The 20,276-nt window shown below is 43.3% G+C and overlaps 1 long non-coding RNA gene across 3 annotated transcripts in view; it reads right to left on the reverse strand.

Annotated features, from left to right (window-relative positions):
• Positions 1–20,276, reverse strand: part of LOC140459002 (uncharacterized) — an 886,814-nt gene that overhangs the window by 377,726 nt on the left and 488,812 nt on the right. The gene's annotated exons all lie outside the window — the stretch shown is intronic.

Here is a 20,276-nt window from a genome sequence, read left to right on the forward strand (position 1 = left end):
ATCGCCAAATACCACGCTCCCCAAATAACACGCTCCCCAAATAACACACTCCGCAAATAACACGCTGCCCAAATAACACACTCCCAAAATGACATGCTCTACAAATAACACGCTCCCCAAATACCACGCTCCCGAAATGACATGATCTCCAAATAGCACGTCCCCCAAATAAAACGCTCCACATAACACGCTCCCCAAATAACACGCTCTCGAAATAACACGCTCCCCAAATAACACGCTTCAAATATAACACGTTCCCCAAATAACACACTCTCACAATAACACTCTCCCCAAATAAAATGCTCCCCAAATAACACCCTCCCCAAGTAACACACTCCCCAAATAACACTCGCCCAAAATCCTATACTCCCGAAATAACACACTCCACAAATAACACACTCACCAAATCATACACTTCCAATATAACACGGTCCTCAAATTACACGCTCCACAAATGACACGCTCCAGAAAGAACACGCACCCCAAATACCACGCTCCCAAAATGACAGGCTCTCCAAATAACAAGTTCCCCAAATAAAATGCTCCACATAACACTCTCCCCAAATAACACACTCCCCAAATTACACACTCCCCAAATAACACTCTCCCCAAATAACACTCTCCCCAAATAACACGCACCCAAAATACCACGCTCACAAAATGACATTCTCTCCAAATAACATGCTCCCCAAATACCACGCTCCCAAAATGACATGCTGTCCAAATAGCACGTTCCACAAATAAATCGCTCCACATAACACTCTCCCCAAATAACACGCTTCCCAAATAGTACTCTCCCCGAATCACACGCTCCCCAAATAACACGCACAGCAAATACAATGCTCCCCAAGTAACACACTCCCAAATAACACACTCCCCACATAATACCATCCCCAAATAACGCGCTCCCCAAATAAGACGCTCCCCAAATAACACACTCCCCAAATAACACCCTCCCCAAATAACACACTCCCCAAATAACACACTCTACATATAGCACTCTCCCCAAATAACACGCTCCCAAAATTGCACACTCTCGAAATAACACACTGCCCAAATAACTTGCTCCCCAAATAACACGCTTCCAAATAACAAACACACCAAATAACACTGTCCCCAAATAACACACTCCCCAAATAACACACTGCCCAAATAACATATTCCCCAACTAACACACTCCCACAATAATACTATCCCCAAATAACACGCTCCCCAAATACAATGCTCCACATAACATGCACCCCAAAGAACACTCTCCCCAAAGAACACGCTCCCCAAATACCATGCTCCCCAAATAACACGCACCCTTAATAACCCGCTCGCAAAATAACACTCTCTCCAAATAAAACACTTCCTGATAACACACTCCCCAAATAATACTCTCCCCAAATAACATTCTCCCAAATCATATCCTCCTAAAACATCACTCTCCCCAAGTAACACACTCCACAAATAACACACTCCCCAAATAACACACTTCCAATGTAACATGCCCCCCAAATAACACACTCCAGAAAGAACACGCTCCCCAAACAACACGCTTCCAATATAACACGCACCCCAAATAACACATTCCCCAAATAACACTCTCCCCAAACAATACACTTCCAATGTAACACGATCCGCAAATTACATGCTCCCCACATAACACGCTCCCGAAAAAACAAGCTCCCCAAATAGCACGCTCCACAAATAACAAGCTCCCCAACTACCACTCTCCCAAAATAACACACTCCCCAAATAACACACTCCCCAAATAACACTCTCCCCAAATAACACACTCCCCAAATAACACGCTCCCCAAATACCACGCTCCCAAAATGACATGCTCTCCAAATAACACGTTCCACAAATAAATCACTCCACAGAACACGCTCCCAAAATAACACCTTCCCAAATAGTACTCTCCCCAAAAAACCCACTCCCCAAATAAGATGCTCCCCAAATATCACACTCCCCCAATAACACCCTCGCCAAATAACACACTCCCCAAATAACACTCTCCCCAAATAAAACACTCCCCGAATAACACACTTCCCGAATAACAAACTCCACTTTTAACACACTCCCCAAATAACACACTGCCCAAATAACTCGCTCCCCAAATAACATACTCCCCAAATAACACACTCCCACAATAACATTCTCCCCAAATAACACCCTCCCCAAATAACACACTCCCCAAATAACACACTTCCCAAATAACACTCTCCCAAAATAAAACTCTCCCCATATCATATACTCCTGAAATAACACACTCCCCAAATAACACACATCCAATGTAACACGCTCCCCAAGTAACACACTCCAGAAATAACACGTTCGCCAAATAACACGCTTCGAATATAACACGGTCCCCAAATAACACGGTCCCCAAATATCACACTCCCCAAATGACACGCTCCCGAAATAACATGCTCACCAAATACCACGCTCCCAAAATGACATGCTCTCCAAATAACATGTTCCCCAAAGAAAATGCTCCACATAACACTCTTCCCAAATAACACGCATAGCAAATAACACTCTACCCACATAACACCATCCCCAAATAACATGCTTCCCAAATATGACGGTCCCCAAATAAAACACTCCCCAAATAACACACTCCCCGAATAACACACTCACCAAATAGCACATTCCTCAAAACCACGCCCCCCATATAGCACACTCCCCAAATAACACACTCCCCAAATAACACGCTCCCCAAATAACACACTCCGCAAATAACGCACTCCCCAATTAACATGCTGGACCAATAACACATTCCCCAAATAACACACTCCCCAAATTACACACATCAGAAACAACACACTCCCCAAATGATACACGCCCCAAATAATATACTCCGCAAATAATACGCTCCCCAAATAACACTCTCCCCAAATAAAACACACCCAAATAACACGCTCCCCAAGTAATACACTCCGCAAATAACACGCTCCCCAAATAACACACTGGACAAATAACACATTCCCCAAATAACACGCACCCCAAATAACACACTCCCCAAATAACACACTCTGGAAATAACACACTTCCCAAGTAACACTCTCCGCAAATAACACGCTCACCAAATAACACTCCCCAAATAACACATTCCCCAAATAACACGCTCCCCAAATAACACACTCCCCAAATAACACACTCTGGAAATAACACACTTCCCAAGTAACACTCTCCGCAAATAACACGCTCCCCAAATAACACTCCTAAAATAACACGCTCCCCAAATAACACACTCCCCAAATAACAACCGATCCAAATAACACACTCCCATAAAACACACTCCCCAAATACCCACACACCAAATAACACGCTCCCAGATAACACACTCCTCAAATAACACACACCAGAAATAACACATTCCACAAATAACACGCTCCCCAAATATACACATTCCAGAAAAAGCACATTCCCCAAATAACACACTCCCCAAATTAAACACTCCCCAAATAACATACTCTTGAAATAACACACTCCCCAAATGACACACTCCCCAAATAACACGCTCCACAAATAACACACTCCCCAAATAACACACTGCCCAAATAACACACTCCCCAAATAACACACTCTGCAAATATCACATTCGCCAAATAACACACTCCCCAAATAACAATTCCCCAAATAACACATTCCCCAAATAACACCCTCCCCAAATAACAGTCTCCCCAAATAAAACACTCCCCAAATAACACACTCCCCAAAATAAACACTCCCCAAATAACATACTCCGGAAATAACACACTCCCCAAATAACACACTCCCCAAATAACACATTCCCCAAATAACACTCTCCCCAAATAACACAGTCCCCCCATAACTCACTCCACAAATAATACACTCACCAAATACAATGCTCCCAAAATAACACGCTCCCCAAATAACACACTCCCCAAATAACACGCTCCCCAAATAACACGCTGCCAAAAGAACACGCTGCCAAAATAGCACGCTCTCCAAATAACACATTCCCCAAATAAAACTCTCCACATAACACCTTCCCCAAATAACACACTCACCAAATAACACGCTTCCCAAATACCACGCTCTCAAAATGACATGCTCTCCAAATACCACACTCCCCAAATAACATGCTCCCCAAATAACATTCTCCCCACATAACACCATCCCCAAATAACCCGCTCCCGAAATAACACGCTCCCCAAATGAGACGCTCCCCAAATAACACGCACCCCAAATAACACTCTCCCCAAATCACACATTCCCAAATTAACACGCTCCCCAAATAGCCACCTCCACAAATAACACACTCCCCAAATAACACTCTCCCCAAATAACACACTCTACGTATAACAAACTCCCCAAGTAACACGCTCCCCAAATTGCACACTCCTGAAATACCACACTCCCCAAATATAACACACCCCGAATAACACACTCCCCGAATGACATACTCCACAAATAACACGCTCCCCAAATAACACACTCCCAAAATAACACATACCCCAAATAACATGCTCACCAAAAAAAAATTTCCCCAAATAACACACTTCCCAAGTAATACTCTCCGCAAATAACACACTCCCCAAATAACACTCACCCCAAATAACACGCTCCAGACATAACACACTCCCCAAATAACACACTCCGGAAATACCACACTGCCCAAGTAACACTCTCCGCAAATAACACGCTCCCCCAATACCACTCTCCCCAAATGACACACTCCCCAAATAACACGCTCCCCAACTAGCATGCTTCCTATTGAGGATCCTCCCTAAATACCACGCTCCCCAACTAACACATACCCCGAATACCACATTCCTCAAATAACACTCTCCCCAAAGACACACTCCACAAATAACTTTTACCCCAAATGACACACTCCCCAAATAACACACTCCCCAAAAAACACACTCCACAAATAACACTCTCCCCAAATAACACACTCACCAAATAACACACTCCCCAAATAACACGCTCCAGAAATAAAACACTCAACAAATGACACACTCCCCAAATAACACGCTCCCCAAATAGCATGCTCCCCATTTAGCATGCTACCCAAATAACACGCTCCCCAAATACCACGCTCCCCAAATTACACACTCCCCAAATAACACATTCCCCAAATAACACTCTCCCCAAACAACACTCTCCCCAAACAACACACTCCCCAAATAACATATTCACCAAATGACACACCCCAAATGACACGCTCCCCAAATACCACGCTCCCCAAATAACACACTTCCCTAATAACACACTTCCCGAATAACGCACTCACCAAACAACCCACTCCCCAAATACCACATTCCCAAATAACCCACACGCAAAAAAGCAGGATCCCCAAATAACACCCTCCCCAAATAATACGCTCCCCAAATAACACTCACGCCAAATAATACACTCCCCAAATAACATGGACCCAAAATTCCAAACTCCCCAAATAACACACTTCCCAAATAACACACACCCCAAATAACACGCCCCCCAAATATAACGCTCCCCAAATAACACGCTCCCCAAATAAAACACAAGCCAAATAACACACTCCTCAAATAACATGGACCCCAAATTGCACACTCCCCAAATAGCACATGTCCCAAATAACAGACTCACCAAATAACACATGCCCCATATAAAACACTCACCAAATAACACACTCCCCAAATATTACACTCCCAAAATAACACACTCCCCAAATAACACGCTCCCCACATAACACACTCCCCAAATAACATACTCCCCAAATAACACACTCCCCAAATAACACGCTCACCAAATAACGCACACCCCAAATTGCACATTCCCCAAATTCCATGCTCCCCAAATAACACGCTCCCCAAATAGCATGCTTCCCTTATAGCACACGCCCCAAATAACACGCTCCCCAAATAGCACTCTCCCCAAATAACACACACCACAGATAACACACTCCCCGAATAATACACTCCCAAAATAACACACTCCCCAAAGAACACATTCCCCAAATAACACTCTCCCCAAATAACACACTCCCCAAATAACACGCTCCCCACATAACACACTCCCCAAATAAAACACTCCCCAAATAACACACTCCCCAAATAACACGCTCCCCAAACAACACACTCCCCAAATAACACACACACCAAATAACATATTCCCCAAATGACACACACCCCAAATGACACACTCCCCAAATAACACATTTCAGAAATAACACATTCCCGAAGTAACGCTCTCCACAAATAATACGCTCCCCAAACAACATTCTCCCCAAATAACACACTCCCCAAATGACATACTCCCCAAATAACACGCTCCCCAAATAGCACGCTCCCCATTTAGCTCCCTACACAAATAACATGCTCCCCAAATACCACGCTCCCCAAATAACACATTCCCCAAATAACACTCTCCCCAAACAACACACTCCCCAAATAACATATTCCCCAAATGACACACATGCCAAATGACACACTCCCCAAATAACACACTCCCCAAGTAAAACTCTCCCCAAATAACACGCACCTCAAATAACACGATCCCCAAATAACACACTCCCAAAATAACACATACCCCAAATTGTACACTCCCCAAATAACATGCTCCCCAAATAACACTCTCCCCAATTAACACACTCCCCAAATAACACGTACCGCAAATAAAACATTCCCCAAATAACAGATTCCCGAAATAACACATTCCCAAAGTAACACTCTCCCCAAATAGCACACTCCCCAATTAACACGTTCCCAAAATGACACTCTCCCCAAATAACACACTCCCCAAACAACACACTCCCCAAATAACACTCCCCACAAATGACCCAAATAATAATCGACCCAAATCAAACATTCCGCAAATCACACGTTCCCCAAATAACACATTCCAGAAATAGCACATTCCCCAAATAACATGCTCCCCAAATACCACACTCCCCAAAAAACATACTCCCCAAATAACACGTTCCCCAAATAACATTCTCCACAAACAACACACTCTCCAAATAAAACATTCCCCAAATAACACGCTCCCCAAATAACACACTCCCCAAATAACACATTCCAGAAATAAAACTTTCCCCAAATAACACACTCCCCAAATAAAACACTCCCCAAATAACATACTCCGGAAATATCACACTCCCCAAATGACAAACTCCCCAAATTAAGCAATGCCCAAATAACACACTCCCCACATTATGCACTCCCCAAATAACATACTCCGGAAATAACACAGTCCTCAAATAACAGGCGCCCCAAATACCACACTCCCTAAATAACACACTCCCCCAATAACACATTCCCCAAATAACACTCTCCACAAACAACACACTCCCCAAATAACACATTCCCCAAATAACACACTCCCCAAATTACACACTCCCCAAATAACACATTCCAGAAATAACACATTCCCCAAATAACACACTCCCCAAATAACAGCTTCCCCAAATAACACTCTCCACAAACAACACACTCCCCAAATAACACATTCCCCAAATAACACGCTCCCCAAATAACACACTCCCCAAATAACACATTCCAGCAATAACACATTCCCCAAAAAACACACTCACCAAATAACACACTCCCCAAATTAAACACTCCCCAAATCACATACTCCGGAAATAATACACTCCCCAAATAACATACTCCCCAAATAACATGCTCCCCAAATAACACGCTCCCCAAATAGCACACTCCCCTAATAACACTCGCCCCAAATAACACGCTTCCCAAATAAGACGGTCCCCAAATAAAACACTCCCCGAATAACACACTTCCTGAATAATACACTCCCCAAATAACACACTCCCCGAATAATACACTCACCAAATAGCACATTCCTCAAATACCACGCTCCCCAAATAACACACTCCCCAAACAACACACTCCCCAAATAACATATTCACCAAATGACACACCCCAAATGACACGCTCCCCAAATACCACGCTCCCCAAATAACACACTTCCCTAATAACACACTTCCCGAATAACGCACTCGCCAAACAACCCACTCCCCAAATACCACATTCCCAAATAACCCACACGCAAAAAAGCAGGATCCCCAAATAACACCCTCCCCAAATAATACGCTCCCCAAATAACACTCACGCCAAATAATACACTCCCCAAATAACATGGACCCAAAATTCCAAACTCCCCAAATAACACACTTCCCAAATAACACACACCCCAAATAACACGCCCCCCAAATATAACGCTCCCCAAATAACACGCTCCCCAAATAAAACACAAGCCAAATAACACACTCCTCAAATAACATGGACCCCAAATTGCACACTCCCCAAATAGCACATGTCCCAAATAACAGACTCACCAAATAACACATGCCCCATATAAAACACTCACCAAATAACACACTCCCCAAATATTACACTCCCAAAATAACACACTCCCCAAATAACACGCTCCCCACATAACACACTCCCCAAATAACATACTCCCCAAATAACACACTCCCCAAATAACACGCTCACCAAATAACGCACACCCCAAATTGCACATTCCCCAAATTCCATGCTCCCCAAATAACACGCTCCCCAAATAGCATGCTTCCCTTATAGCACACGCCCCAAATAACACGCTCCCAAAATAGCACTCTCCCCAAATAACACACACCACAGATAACACACTCCCCGAATAATACACTCCCAAAATAACACACTCCCCAAAGAACACATTCCCCAAATAACACTCTCCCCAAATAACACACTCCCCAAATAACACGCTCCCCACATAACACACTCCCCAAATAAAACACTCCCCAAATAACACACTCCCCAAATAACACGCAGCACAAATAACACACTATCCAAATTACGCGTTCCCCAAATAACACACTCCCCAAATAACACGCTCCCCAAACAACACACTCCCCAAATAACACACACACCAAATAACATATTCCCCAAATGACACACACCCCAAATGACACACTCCCCAAATAACACATTTCAGAAATAACACATTCCCGAAGTAACGCTCTCCACAAATAATACGCTCCCCAAACAACATTCTCCCCAAATAACACACTCCCCAAATGACATACTCCCCAAATAACACGCTCCCCAAATAGCACGCTCCCCATTTAGCTCCCTACACAAATAACATGCTCCCCAAATACCACGCTCCCCAAATAACACATTCCCCAAATAACACTCTCCCCAACCAACACACTCCCCAAATAACATATTCCCCAAATGACACACACGCCAAATGACACACTCCCCAAATAACACACTCCCCAAGTAAAACTCTCCCCAAATAACACGCACCTCAAATAACACGATCCCCAAATAACACACTCCCAAAATAACACATACCCCAAATTGTACACTCCCCAAATAACATGCTCCCCAAATAACACTCTCCCCAATTAACACACTCCCCAAATAACACGTACCGCAAATAAAACATTCCCCAAATAACAGATTCCCGAAATAACACATTCCCAAAGTAACACTCTCCCCAAATAGCACACTCCCCAATTAACACGTTCCCAAAATGACACTCTCCCCAAATAACACACTCCCCAAACAACACACTCCCCAAATAACACTCCCCACAAATGACCCAAATAATAAGCGACCCAAATCAAACATTCCGCAAATCACACGTTCCCCAAATAACACATTCCAGAAATAGCACATTCCCCAAATAACATGCTCCCCAAATACCACACTCCCCAAAAAACATACTCCCCAAATAACACGTTCCCCAAATAACATTCTCCACAAACAACACACTCTCCAAATAAAACATTCCCCAAATAACACGCTTCCCAAATAACACACTCCCCAAATAACACATTCCAGAAATAAAACTTTCCCCAAATAACACACTCCCCATATAAAACACTCCCCAAATAACATACTCCGGAAATATCACACTCCCCAAATGACAAACTCCCCAAATTAAGCACTGCCCAAATAACACACTCCCCACATTATGCACTCCCCAAATAACATACTCCGGAAATAACACAGTCCTCAAATAACAGGCGCCCCAAATACCACACTCCCTAAATAACACACTCCCCCAATAACACATTCCCCAAATAACACTCTCCACAAACAACACACTCCCCAAATAACACATTCCCCAAATAACACACTCCCCAAATTACACACTCCCCAAATAACACATTCCAGAAATAACACATTCCCCAAATAACACACTCCCCAAATAACAGCTTCCCCAAATAACACTCTCCACAAACAACACACTCCCCAAATAACACATTCCCCAAATAACACGCTCCCCAAATAACACACTCCCCAAATAACACATTCCAGCAATAACACATTCCCCAAAAAACACACTCACCAAATAACACACTCCCCAAATTAAACACTCCCCAAATCACATACTCCGGAAATAATACACTCCCCAAATAACATACTCCCCAAATAACATGCTCCCCAAATAACACGCTCCCCAAATAGCACACTCCCCTAATAACACTCGCCCCAAATAACACGCTTCCCAAATAAGACGGTCCCCAAATAAAACACTCCCCGAACAACACACTTCCTGAATAATACACTCCCCAAATAACACACTCCCCGAATAATACACTCACCAAATAGCACATTCCTCAAATACCACGCTCCCCAAATAACACACTCCCCAAATAACACACTCCATAAATAACACGCTCCCCAAATAACACGCTGGACCAATAACACATTCCACAAATAGCACACTCCCCAAATAACACACTCCAGAAACAACACACTCCCCAAATAACACATACCGCAAATAACACATTCCCCAAATAACAGATTCCCGAAATAACATATTCCCAAAGTAACACTCTCCCCAAATAGCACACTCCCCAATTAACACATTCCCAAAATGACACTCTCCCCAAATAACACACTCCCCAAACAACACACTCCCCAAATAACACTCCCCACACATGACCCAAATAATAATCGACCCAACTCAAACATTCCGCAAATCACACGTTCCCCAAATATCACATTGCCCAAATAACACATTCCAGAAATAACACATTCCCCAAATAACATGCTCCCCAAATACCACACTCCCCAAAAAACACACTCCCAAAATAACATATTCCCAAAACAACACTCTCCACAAACAACACACTCTCCAAATAACACATTCCCCAAATAACACGCTCGCCAAAAAACACACTCCCCAAATAACACATTCCAGAAATAACACATTCCCCAAATAACACACTCACCAAATAACACACTCCCCAAATTAAACACTCCCCAAAGAACATACTCTGGAAATAATACACTCCCCAAATGACACACTCCCCAAATTAAGCACTGACCAAATAACACACTCCCCAAATAACATACTCTGGAAATAACACAGTACCCAAATAGCACGCGCCCCAAATACCACACTCCCCAAATAACACACTCCCCAAAGAACACATTCCCCAAATAACACTCTCCCCAAATAACACACTCCCCAAATAACACGCTCCCCAAATAACACACTCCCCAAATAACACATTCCAGAAATAACACATTCCCCAAATAACATGCTCCCCAAATACCACACTCCCCAAATAACACATTCCAGAAATAACACATTCCCCAAATAACACACTGGCAAATAACACACTCCCCAAATTAAACAACTCCCCAAATAACATACTCCGGAAATAATACACTCCCCAATTGACACACTTCCCGCATTAAGCACTGCCCAAATAACACACACCCAAATTATACACTCCCCAAATAACATACTCCCCAAATAACATATTCCCCAAATGACACACACGCCAAATGACACACTCCCCAAATAACACACTCCCCAAATAACACACTCCCCAAGTAAAACTCTCCCCAAATAACACGCACCTCAAATAACACGATCCCCAAATAACACACTCCCAAAATAACACATACACCAAATTGTACACTCCCCAAATAACATGCTCCCCAAATAACACTCTCCCCAATTAACACACTCCCCAAATAACACGTACCGCAAATAAAACATTCCCCAAATAACAGATTCCCGAAATAACACATTCCCAAAGTAACACTCTCCCCAAATAGCACACTCCCCAATTAACACATTCCCAAAATGACACTCTCCCCAAATAACACACTCCCCAAACAACACACACCCCAAATAACACTCCCCACAAATGACCCAAATAATAATCGACCCAAATCAAACATTCCGCAAATCACACGTTCCCCAAATATCACATTCCCCAAATAACACATTCCATAAATAGCACATTCCCCAAATAACATGCTCCCCAAATACCACACTCCCCAAAAAACACACTCCCCAAATAACACATTCCCCAAATAACATTCTCCACAAACAACACACTCTCCAAATAAAACATTCCCCAAATAACACGCTCCCCAAATAACACACTCCCCAAATAACACATTCCAGAAATAAAACTTTCCCCAAATAACACACTCCCCAAATAAAACACTCCCCAAATAACATACTCCGGAAATAATACACTTCCCAAATGACAAACTCCCCAAATTAAGCACTGCCCAAATAACACACTCCCCACATTATGCACTCCCCAAATAACATACTCCGGAAATAACACAGTCCCCAAATAACACGCTCCCCAAATACCACACTCCCTAAATAACACACTCCCCCAATAACACATTCCACAAATAACACTCTCCACAAACAACACACTCCCCAAATAACACATTCCCCAAATAACACACTCCCCAAATTACACACTCCCCAAATAACACATTCCAGAAATAACACATTCCCCAAATAACACACTCCCCAAATAACAGCTTCCCCAAATAACACTCTCCACAAACAACACACTCCCCAAATAACACATTCCCCAAATAACACGCTCCCCAAATAACACACTCCCCAAATAACACATTCCAGCAATAACACATTCCCCAAAAAACACACTCACCAAATAACACACTCCCCAAATTAAACACTCCCCAAATCACATACTCCGGAAATAATACACTCCCCAAATAACATACTCCCCAAATAACATGCTCCCCAAATAACACGCTCCCCAAATAGCACACTCCCCTAATAACACTCGCCCCAAATAACACGCTTCCCAAATAAGACGGTCCCCAAATAAAACACTCCCCGAATAACACACTTCCTGAATAATACACTCCCCAAATAACACACTCCCCGAATAATACACTCACCAAATAGCACATTCCTCAAATACCACGCTCCCCAAATAACACACTCCCCAAATAACACACTCCATAAATAACACGCTCCCCAAATAACACGCTGGACCAATAACACATTCCACAAATAGCACACTCCCCAAATAACACACTCCAGAAACAACACACTCCCCAAATAACACATACCGCAAATAACACATTCCCCAAATAACAGATTCCCGAAATAACATATTCCCAAAGTAACACTCTCCCCAAATAGCACACTCCCCAATTAACACATTCCCAAAATGACACTCTCCCCAAATAACACACTCCCCAAACAACACACTCCCCAAATAACACTCCCCACACATGACCCAAATAATAATCGACCCAACTCAAACATTCCGCAAATCACACGTTCCCCAAATATCACATTGCCCAAATAACACATTCCAGAAATAACACATTCCCCAAATAACATGCTCCCCAAATACCACACTCCCCAAAAAACACACTCCCAAAATAACACATTCCCAAAACAACACTCTCCACAAACAACACACTCTCCAAATAACACATTCCCCAAATAACACGCTCGCCAAAAAACACACTCCCCAAATAACACATTCCATAAATAACACATTCCCCAAATAACACACTCACCAAATAACACACTCCCCAAATTAAACACTCCCCAAAGAACATACTCTGGAAATAATACACTCCCCAAATGACACACTCCCCAAATTAAGCACTGACCAAATAACACACTCCCCAAATTATACACTCCCCAAATAACATACTCCGGAAATAACACAGTACCCAAATAACACGCGCCCCAAATACCACACTCCCCAAATAACACACTCCCCAAAGAACACATTCCCCAAATAACACTCTCCCCAAATAACACACTCCCCAAATAACACGCTCTCCAAATAACACACTCCCCAAATAACAATCTCCCCAAATAAAACACTCCCCAAATAACACATACCCCAAATAACACAGTCCCCCCATAACTCACTCCCCAAATAACACACTCCCCAAATAATAATCTACCCAAATCAAGCATTCAGCAAATCGCACATTCCCCAAATATCACATTCCCCAAATAACGCGCTCCCCAACTAACACCCTCCCCTGAATAACACACACCCCAAATAACACACGGCACAAATCACACGCTCCCCAAACTACATGCTCCCCAAATAACACGCTCCCCAAATAGCACACTCCCCCTAAAAGAACTCGCCCCAAATAAGACGGTCCCCAAATAAAACACTCCCCGATTAACACACTCCCTGCATAATACACTCCCCAAATAACACACACCCCGAATAATACACTCACCAAATAACACATTCCTCAAATAACATACTCCCCAAATAACACACTCCCCAAATAACACACTCCGCAAATAACACGCTCCCCAAATAACACGCTGGACCAATAACACATTCCCCAAATAACACACTCCTGAAATAACACACTCCAGAAACAACACACTCCCCAAATGATACACGCCCCAAATAACACATTCCGCAAATATTACACTCCCCAAATAACACACTCTCCAAATAACACGCTGCCAAATAATACACTCCGCAAATAACACGCCCCCCAAATAACACACTCCCCAAATAACACACTCCGGAAATAACACTCTCCCCAAATAACACACTCCCCACATAACACGCTCCCCAAATAGCATGCTCCCCATTGAGCAGGATCCCCAAATAACACGCTCCCCAATACAACACTCTGCAAATAACACGCCCCCGAAATAACACGCTCCCCAAATAACACTCTCCCCAAATATCACTCTCCCTAAATAAAACGCTCCTCAAATAACACGGTCCCCAAATAACACACTCCACAAATAACACACTCCCCAAATAAGACATTCCCCATATTACATGCTTCCCAAATAACACGATCCCCAAATGACACGCTCCCCATATAACATGCTCCCCAAATAACACGCTTCCCTAATAACACACTCCCCGAATAACGCACTCGCCAAACAACCCACTCCCCAAATACCACATTCCCAAATAACCCACACGCAAAAAAGCAGGCTCCCCAAATAACACCCTCCCCAAATAAAACGCTCGGCAAATAACACTCTCCCCAAATAACACACTTCCCAAATAACACACACCCCAAATAACACGCTCCCCAAATAAAATGCTCCCTAAATAACACGCCCCCCAAATAAAACACGAGCCAAATTATACACTCCTCAAATAACATGGACCCCAAATTGCACACTCCCCAAATAGCACACGTCCCAAATAACACACTCACCAAATAACACATTCCCCATATAAAACACTCACCAAATAACACACTCCCCAAATAATACACTCCCAAAATAACACACTCCCCAAACAACACGCTCCCCACATAACACACTCCCCAAATAACATACTCCCCAAATAACACACTCCCCAAATAACACGCTCACCAAATAATGCACTCCCCAAATTGCACACTCCCCAAATACCATGCTCCCCAAATAACACGCTCCCCAAATAGCATGCTTCCCTTATAGCACACTCCCCAAATAACACGCTCCCCAAATAGCACTCTCCCCAAATAACACACACCGCAGATAACACACTCCCCGAATAATACACTCCCAAAATAACACATCCCCCAAATAGCACGGTCCCCAAATAACACGCACCCCAAATTGCATGCTCCCCAAATGACATGCTCCCCACATAACACACTCCCCAAATAACACACTCCCCAAATAACACACAGTGCAAATAACACACTACCCAAATAACGCATCCCCCAAATAACACACTACCCAAATAACACGCTCCCCAAACAACACACTCCCCAAATAACACACACACCAAATAACATATTCCCCAAATGACATATTCCCCAAATGACACACACCCCAAATGACACACTCCCCAAATAACACACTCCAGAAATAACACACTCCCTCAGTAACGCTCCCCACAAATAATACGCTCCCCAAATAACATGCTCCCCAAATAACACGCTCCCCAAATGGCATACTCCCCAAATAACACGCTCCCCAAATAACACACTCCCCAAATAACACACTCCCCGAATAATACACTCCCAAAATAACACACTCCGCAAATAACACACTCCGCAAATAACAATCTCGCCAAATAACACACTCCCCAAATAACACGCCCCCAAAATCACATGCTCCCCAAATAAAACGCTCCCCAAATCCACTCTCCCCAAACAACGCGCTCCCCAAATAACACACTCCCCAAATAACACTCCCTACAAATAACACTCTCCCTAAATAACACGCTCCCCAAATAACACGCTCCCCAAATAACACATTCCCCAAAGAACAGATTCCCCAAACAACACGCTCCTCAAATAACATGCTCCCAAAATAACACACTCCTCAAATAACACACTCAACAAATAACACATACCGCAACTAAAACATTCCCCAAATAACAGATTCCCGAAATAACACATTCCCAAAGTAACACTCTCCCCAAATAGCACACTCCCCAATTAACACATTCCCAAAATGACACTCTCCCCAAATAACACACTCCCCAAACAACACACTCCCCACAAATGACCCAAATAATAATCGACCCAAATCAAACATTCCGCAAATCACACGTTCCCCAAATATCACATTCCCCAAATAACACATTCCAGAAATAACACATTCCCCAAATAACATGCTCCCTAAATACCACACACCTCAAAAAACACACTCCCCAAATAACACATTCCCCAAATCACATTCTCCACAAACAACACACTCCCCAAATAAAACATTCCCCAAATAACATGCTCCCCAAATAACACACTCCCCAAATAGTACATTTCTCAAATACCACGCTCCCCAAATAACACACTCCCCAAATAACACACTGGACCAATAACACATTCCCCAAATAACACACTCCCGAAATAACACACTACAGAAACAACACACTCCCCAAATGATACACGCCCCAAATAACACACTCCGCAAATATTACGCTCCTCAACTAACACACTCCCCAAATAACACGCTGCCCAAATAATACACTCCGCAAATAACACGCTCCCCAAATAACACACTCCGGAAATAACACACTTCCCAAGTAACACTCTCCCCAAATAACACACTCCACAAATAACACACTCCCCACATAACACGCTCCCCAAATAGCACGCTCCCCAAATAACACTCTCCCCAAATAACACTCTCCCCAAATATCACTCTCCCTAAATAAAACGCTCCTCAAATAACACGGTCCCCAAATAACACACTCCGCAAATAACACACTCCCCAAATAAGACATTCCCCATATTACATGCTCCCCAAATAGGACGATCCCCAAATGACATGCTTCCCTAATAACACACTCCCCGAATAACGCACTCGCCATACAACCCACTCCCCAAATAACACATTCCCAAATAACCCACACGCAAAAAATCTGGCTCCCCAAATAAAACGCTCCCCAAATAACGCGCTCCCCAAAAATCACACACGCCAAATAATACACTCCCCAAATAACATGGACCCCAAATACCATACTCCCCAAATAACACTCTTCCCAAATAACACACACCCCAAATAACATGCTCCCCAAATAAAACGCTCCCCAAATAACTCGCTCCCCAAATAACACACACCGCAAATAATACACTCCCCAAATAACATGGACCCCAAATTGCACACTCCCCAAATAGCACACTCCCCAAATAACACACTCGCCAAGTAACACATTCTCCATATAAAACACTCACCAAATAACACAGTCCCCAAATAATACCCTCCCAAAATAACATACTCCCCAAATAACACTCTCCCCACATAACACACTCCCCAAATAACACACTCCTTAAATAATACACTCCCCAAATAACACGCTCACCAAATAACACACTCCCCAAATTGGATACTCCCCAAATACCATGCTCCCCAAATAACACGCTCCCCAAATAAATACTTCCCTTACAGCACACTCCCCAGATAACACGCTCCCCAAATAACACTCTCCCCAATTAACACACTCCCCAAATAAAACACTCCCGAAATAAAACACTCCATAAATAATACCCTCCACAAATAACACACTCCCCGAATAATACACTCCCAAAATAACACACGCCCCAAATAACACATTCTCCAAATACCACATTCCCCAATTAACACATTCCCGAAATAACACACTCCCCAAATAACACATTCCGCAAATAACAATCTCGCCAAATAACACGCACCCCAAATAACACCCTCCTCTGAATAACACACTCCCCAAATAACATGCCCCCTAAATAACACGCCCCCCAAATAAAACACGAGCCAAATTATACACTCCTCAAATAACATGGACCCCAAATTGCACACTCCCCAAATAGCACACGTCCCAAATAACACACTCACCAAATAACACATTCCCCATATAAAACACTCACCAAATAACACACTCCCCAAATAATACACTCCCAAAATAACACACTCCCCAAACAACACGCTCCCCACATAACACACTCCCCAAATAACATACTCCCCAAATAACACACTCCCCAAATAACACGCTCACCAAATAATGCACTCCCCAAATTGCACACTCCCCAAATACCATGCTCCCCAAATAACACGCTCCCCAAATAGCATGCTTCCCTTATAGCACACTCCCCAAATAACACGCTCCCCAAATAGCACTCTCCCCAAATAACACACACCGCAGATAACACACTCCCCGAATAATACACTCCCAAAATAACACATCCCCCAAATAGCACGGTCCCCAAATAACACGCACCCCAAATTGCATGCTCCCCAAATGACATGCTCCCCACATAACACACTCCCCAAATAACACACTCCCCAAATAACACACAGTGCAAATAACACACTACCCAAATAACGCATCCCCCAAATAACACACTACCCAAATAACACGCTCCCCAAACAACACACTCCCCAAATAACACACACACCAAATAACATATTCCCCAAATGACATATTCCCCAAATGACACACACCCCAAATGACACACTCCCCAAATAACACACTCCAGAAATAACACACTCCCTCAGTAACGCTCCCCACAAATAATACGCTCCCCAAATAACATGCTCCCCAAATAACACGCTCCCCAAATGGCATACTCCCCAAATAACACGCTCCCCAAATAACACACTCCCCAAATAACACACTCCCCGAATAATACACTCCCAAAATAACACACTCCGCAAATAACACACTCCGCAAATAACAATCTCGCCAAATAACACACTCCCCAAATAACACGCCCCCAAAATCACATGCTCCCCAAATAAAACGCTCCCCAAATCCACTCTCCCCAAACAACGCGCTCCCCAAATAACACACTCCCCAAATAACACTCCCTACAAATAACACTCTCCCTAAATAACACGCTCCCCAAATAACACGCTCCCCAAATAACACATTCCCCAAAGAACAGATTCCCCAAACAACACGCTCCTCAAATAACATGCTCCCAAAATAACACACTCCTCAAATAACACACTCAACAAATAACACATACCGCAACTAAAACATTCCCCAAATAACAGATTCCCGAAATAACACATTCCCAAAGTAACACTCTCCCCAAATAGCACACTCCCCAATTAACACATTCCCAAAATGACACTCTCCCCAAATAACACACTCCCCAAACAACACACTCCCCACAAATGACCCAAATAATAATCGACCCAAATCAAACATTCCGCAAATCACACGTTCCCCAAATATCACATTCCCCAAATAACACATTCCAGAAATAACACATTCCCCAAATAACATGCTCCCTAAATACCACACACCTCAAAAAACACACTCCCCAAATAACACATTCCCCAAATCACATTCTCCACAAACAACACACTCCCCAAATAAAACATTCCCCAAATAACATGCTCCCCAAATAACACACTCCCCAAATAGTACATTTCTCAAATACCACGCTCCCCAAATAACACACTCCCCAAATAACACACTGGACCAATAACACATTCCCCAAATAACACACTCCCGAAATAACACACTACAGAAACAACACACTCCCCAAATGATACACGCCCCAAATAACACACTCCGCAAATATTACGCTCCTCAACTAACACACTCCCCAAATAACACGCTGCCCAAA

This window comes from Chiloscyllium punctatum, chromosome 34, assembly GCF_047496795.1.
Source record: "Chiloscyllium punctatum isolate Juve2018m chromosome 34, sChiPun1.3, whole genome shotgun sequence".
Lineage (NCBI taxonomy): Eukaryota > Metazoa > Chordata > Chondrichthyes > Orectolobiformes > Hemiscylliidae > Chiloscyllium > Chiloscyllium punctatum.